This window comes from Jatropha curcas, chromosome 11, assembly GCF_041381405.1.
Source record: "Jatropha curcas cultivar XTBG-Jc1 chromosome 11, XTBG_Jcur_1.0, whole genome shotgun sequence".
Classification (NCBI taxonomy): domain Eukaryota; kingdom Viridiplantae; phylum Streptophyta; class Magnoliopsida; order Malpighiales; family Euphorbiaceae; genus Jatropha; species Jatropha curcas.
Window position 1 is genome coordinate 12,369,845 of NC_143161.1, and position 6,315 is coordinate 12,376,159.

At 32.4% G+C, this 6,315-nt stretch overlaps 1 long non-coding RNA gene across 1 annotated transcript; it reads right to left on the reverse strand.

The window, feature by feature from the left end:
• Positions 1 to 3,097: 3,097 nt before the first annotated feature.
• On the reverse strand, positions 3,098 to 6,315 carry LOC149492589 (uncharacterized). The gene is made up of 2 exons (XR_016318988.1): positions 5,814 to 6,315; positions 3,098 to 5,045 (listed from the first exon to the last, which is right to left on the reverse strand). It is a non-coding gene; the product is annotated as an uncharacterized LOC149492589 (long non-coding RNA).

The window sequence follows — 6,315 nt, forward strand, 5'->3', positions numbered from 1 at the left end:
ATTGGTAGACAAAGTATGCCATGCCATCAGTCAGTAGCATTTAACAGTTTCTTTTCCTTATTCTTCTTCTTCTTCTTCTTCTCCCCTATGGGATCAATTTTAAATGGACATCCATACATTAAATTGGAAGAGAATGCTCCATGTGTTCATATACATGTTATTTAATGCTGATTAAATTTTGCAATGCAAAACTTGATGCTCTGGAGGCAGACATGGGAATGGAAACTGAGGCTGATGGTGTTCCTTCTTATCTGCAACCTGATAAGGAACCTGATCTGGATGCAGAACTCAACCTGCCATCAGCACCCACAGGAAATGCAGCAGCTCCGGTTGGTAGAAATAATGCTCTGGTAAATCCTCATATTTAGTTTATCACATTGTGTTCATATTTTTGTTTCAAGAATGAATAGGGCACTCTTTGGTTGGAGTGCCTGCCAGATACCATTCCTGTTATTACTTGTAAGGCATGTGTCAAAGTATACATGACGTATGGATTTCATAGTTGAACTTTGTTCGTGTAAAAATCTTGCTGATATGAAGTCTGTGTAGTGCATGAGATATATTATTATTCTTAGCAATTTGCTGTTCCCTGTCTAATTTTCCTACCTGGGAATTTCGGTGCTCGACAGGCTGAGGATGAACTAGGTTTACCTGCTGTCCCCCAAGCATCCATTCGTGGTTAGGAACTCTTTGGTGTGGCTGATGTGTATGTATATCTAAATGGAAGAGCAGGATGACCAAGCCCTTGCATAACATGTGCATAATCTGCATTGATTTGATCTGGTGATTCAGTGGGTAACTTGGGCGTCGGTTTATTTTATTGAATTTATTATTTTTTCTTTAACTATTTTCTTAGCTGGTGGGAATTTTTTGTGAACAAAGGAAACGTTTAACAATGCCAACTTGAATATCCACGTGATGAATCTACATTTAGTGTGCAGTCATTTTTTTAGGAATATACACGTGACGAATCTATATTCAGTGTGCATATATATATATATGGGTGCAATAAAAATATTTATGTTCTTGGTTAAATTGTTCAATACTTCCAATTGCCTGTATGAGGATGAACAACGGTGGAGAAGTAACCCGCAGAGCTATAGAAGTAAATTTCTAATTTCAATAGTTTCTTAAAATTTTGTATATTTATATGTAAAGGCTCTATTATTTCTAATTATTATTGAACTTCGCAGTTGTAGGCCTCATATGTCTTTAATAGTGTAAATGGGTATAACCCATCAACTCATATATGTTTTAATTATTTATCTAGGTATATCTGTTAACCAATTAGCCCACATTATGAATGACGTGTGTTGTAAATAGGCCGAGTCATGAATCAATTTGAGATGTTGAAATTAGGGCAGTGATATATGATTACTTGACTTATATATAAAATGATATTGGCTTGTCATTCCTAAGATTCGTCGATGTAATTGAATTGTGTGATTTAGACTTACTATGGCCTTAAGGGCTTTTAAGCTTACTTGGGCCCTAATGTCAGTCTCGCCACGGTTTTAGGTCATTATAATTGAGCTCCGCAGTTAGAGAGTTTTGTGTTACAATTTATCATGTTAAAGTTATTAGTGTACTGTTCAATAAACCTGTGGAATTTCTAATTATGCCTCTAAAGGTATGAGTGGACCAGCTTGCCCACATTATAGATGACGTTAATGGTATGTAAATACAGATTCGAGCTATGAATTATTTAAAATATGAAAGCTAGACTAGAGATATAATTTGGCAATATGACTTAATAATGTTATATTGTAGGCTTATTGTTCCTAGAATTAACTAGAAGAAATGGATCCATGTGAGTTAGGCTTACTACGCGTATTGGGAGTTTTAAACTTACTTGAGTCCTAATGTCGGACCGTGCCTTAATGAACAATGGATTTTCCCTTGTGCCCAAGACAAAACAAAAGAAAAAATTCATTAATATTTTCTAAATTGGACTTATTTTTCTATTTTCCCCCAGGCCAGGATGCTACGGTCCTTTTTTAGTAGGTGATTAACTACCGTAACTTCTTGTTTCAGAAGGCAAATCCATCAGATTGGATCAATAATTAACGAGTAATCCTAATGTGAGTGGACTTGGTCAGGGAGATGCGACCCATGATTTTGGGTCGTGACAATTTTAGATACTTAGACAATATCTATACTTTATATAAATGTGAGAATAGGGAAAAATAATAAGATTTTCGATAATGCTCTTAATGAAAATTAAAATACTCTTATATAAACTTAGTCATAGCCAATTAGAAAATTACATTTATTGGTAGATTGGATATATTTATAAAAATTATTTTTTAAATAAATACATATAGATAATTAAGTATTTCAAAATTTTCAGCTTTATTTGTTAAAATTTAATTTTTAATAAATATTTATGATACTGAGACATTTAAAAATGTTTATATTTTATTTTTTAAATATTTACTCTATTCTAATTATAATTTAAATTATTTTATTTATGAGAGACATAAAAAAGAAAAATTATATTCCTTTTATTAATATTGTTTTTTCTTTATATTTATATGATTTAATTGGATGTATTTTTTTAAAATAAAATTTTCAAATAGAATATACACAATATTTAATTTAGGAGAGAGATAAAGAAGAGAAAAAAGTACATAACTTTTATTAATATTTTTTCTTCATATTTGTTTTGTTTGATTTGTATTTTCTAAAAATAAACTTTCAAATAAAATATACATAATAAACCTTTAAACTTTAAAAATTTTTACTTTTTTAAAATTTATTTTTAAATAAAATGAACTGATGTGCATATAATGACGAACAATTGAAAATTTTAATTTTAAAAATATATATAATATTTTATTAATATATTTATATATCTATATACATTGAAACTTTTTTTGTTAGGGGATTCTCAAAATAGCTTTTTTGTTAATTGTCACGATCCAAAACCATGAGCCGGATCAGCACTAAGGTCCAAGTAAGCATAAGGCTAATAAGGTCCGTAGTAACCCTGAACCACTAAACTTAGTCACGTTAGATTGAATCACGAGAATAGCAAGCCCATATATAACAAATCTTATGATAATACTATATCCTGGCTCAAATCTAGCATTTCAAATATTTCATAACTCGGGCCAAATTCATTACACAATATCTATAATATGGGCTAACCGGTTCGTACATGTACATACAAATATGTAAATCATCTACCTAAAATTATCGCTTAACATGATCACATTCATACAAAATTACAATTTGTTATAATCCTATAATAAGAGTTTTTACAATCCTACAACTGCGGAGTTCAATATCAAACAGAAATAAATAAGTTCTTGTACACAATGCTAACAATTTAAATAATTACTGGAATTAGAAAATTTCTTCTCTAGCTCTGCGGTGAAGGAAACAGAGCTTAATTACGAGAGAATAAAGAATCTACTTTCTAAGAAGTTAAACAAAAGAAATGTAAGTTTAATAATGAATAATAACTATTACACAACACAAGGATTCATACAAAATGCTTCCTAAAATACTAAAATGAATACCCATCCATTCAAACATATGGCATAACATCAGCACCCACATACAAGTACATCTTCATATAATCAAACAAGTGGAAATTGGTTTGTGGCATCACCGAAACCCCCAATGAGTCGTCCTTACACATGGTCAATCCTCTCATGACGTGTGCACCAGGGAACCAATTCCTCATACATGGCCGACCGGTCTAATCCTTACTTGATCAGCCCTCTCATTTTTTTATACTCTCTTTTCCATACCAACAGACGCCCACCCTGTGGTTTTCTATATCATATATCATTAGATGCACACGGGGACGCCGATCTCTCTATACATGGTCAACGGTATCGAAGACCACCCTTACAAACCCATGATGACCCACTTCATCCCAATTCCACGCAAACAAGACATATCATCATCAAAACACATCTAATCAAACATTACATTTAAATGCAAGCACATTAAATAAACAAACATTGTTATGTAAATATTTAAATATATACATATATAAACCACGTATAAAATAATGGATGTTTATGCTAAAAAATAATAATAATAATTAAATAAGTAGGAAATTGTAACATTATATAGTAATGTATGTATATATGAAGTAAATGATAATCCACTACTTATTACTGCTATAGTAATAGAGGAGAGAAAAAGAACTCTAATTTTGATTCTGATTCATAAAAGTAATGGACGAGTTTGGACAATCTATAAGAAATAAAATTGAAAGGGACAAAAGAATAAAATAAAGAATTCCTTTCAAATAAGAATAAGGAAGTATCTTGATTAAATCTAAAAATGCTTTTGTTAAATATACTAAATCCAGATACTGTTGAAATTTTGGCAGAACCTCCCTAAAAATAGGACTAACTACCTGCTTAAGTATCAGCAATATTAAATATCTATCAACCATTACGCACACAGCCCATCTATCGGGCAATCAAACAAATTAATTTCCCTCCCTCCATACCAAGTAATTGTATAAATATTTAATCACAATACAAAACTTTAGCTATTAACGATCTAAGCTTTAAGCATCACCATTGGTCATTTACTACTTACACAAAAATATCCTCAACTTTGCTATCTAAGGTTAAGCCAATACATAAAATAACAAATAAATGAAAATAAATATTTACCTAACCTCCATATCCTACTAGTTTAAAGTATATATATGTATATATAGATATATGCACGCGCACGCGCACACGCACCCACGCATGCACACGCACACGCACACATATCTATCTTTCTATATATATATATATATATATATACCCGTGACAATCATATACCAACTATAGTTCACACTTTCTTTTCTTTTCTTTATCATTATATAACTAAGATCCCGAACACAACTTAATAATATGTGAATCATCATCCTTGCCAAGCAAAATTATAGGTAACGAACCCATTTTAATCGTCTCTCAATCATAAATAAGCATTTATACATCAACCATCATGGAATCTTGAAAGTATGCTCATTTACATATATTTATCATTCTAAAGCAATACAAAAACTCAAGGTAATTGCTGCCAATCTGCAAAAATCAGAGTTTTTCTATATTAACATCATCGATCACACCAACTAACTAATTCCTAGCAAGAATTAAATTTACAACTTCAATTTTACCATGTCAAACAATAATCTATAGAAATAATTGAAAATAGTTGCTGTTTTTTACCAAAAATTTCTCAGTACTCATTAAACTTTGTCATTAGTACCTCTACACTCACAACAAATTATGAAGAGCACATTCGCTCCATCAACATAAACTTGGTCAAAGGAACCTAAAGTGTTTTTGGTTAAACTCATACATTATATGATGGTTAACCTGTTTCCAATCAAGAACTCAATTTACAACTTCATTTGCTTCATATCATAGCTTTAGTTCAAAAAATCAACTAAACTGGCTGCTGCTAACCTAAGAAAATCAAGGTTTCTCGATCAAAATCCATACTATAAACACTAGTTGACTCATTTACCAACAAAAACTTAATTTATCATGTCAAATGCCTCGTATCAAGGCAGAAATTTTGAGCAAATAGCTAGGTGGCTACTGCCATATCACAATCATTCTAATTTCTTTCATAGAATCTACAATAAACACCCTAACTTACACATTTCCTCGTAAAATGTTGTTAATAGTGTCAATTAATAGTCAAAAATCAGATTTTCCCAACTTTTAGTCGTGTGAATAGTATTTCAGGAACTAGCATTTCTCATTCATGATTCTACCGACCCTTTCCTCAAACGAACTATTGAATAAGTGAAATAATTGAAGGAAAAGGGATCAAATAGAGCTCACCAAGCCATAAAATGCATTGATGGAGGTTAAGTTATAGCCGGCGATACTGCAGTTCACTACCCTTTTTTTTCCTCGCTAATCGGTAACTTCAGTTGAACAGAGATGGAGGAACGATGCTCACGAGGTGCTAGGGATGAGGTGCGTTGGCCAATTAAGGTTTGGTGTTGCCGGAAATGAGATAGAAGCGTGGAAGGCGAGCTGTGTCGATCGAAAAGGAAGAAATCGTAGCAGTTCTCTCTCTCGTTCGCAACACTATGACAGAATGAAAATGGAAAGGGTGGTGGCCGGAGAAGCGATGGCGACGCAAAAGAAGTCCTATTAGCCAAAGTTGAGCTCAGATGGCCGGAAATTGCAAAAACGAGAAAGGGCAAAGTGGGCTATCGCTGGAATCTGGAAGGGAAGAGGAAAATAGGACAAAAATGGGTATTTTGGGTTTCTAGAGCTTTCTAATTGGTCATAGGTCGGTTGGGTTTGATTGGGGTTCAGTTTGGCCCAAACCATA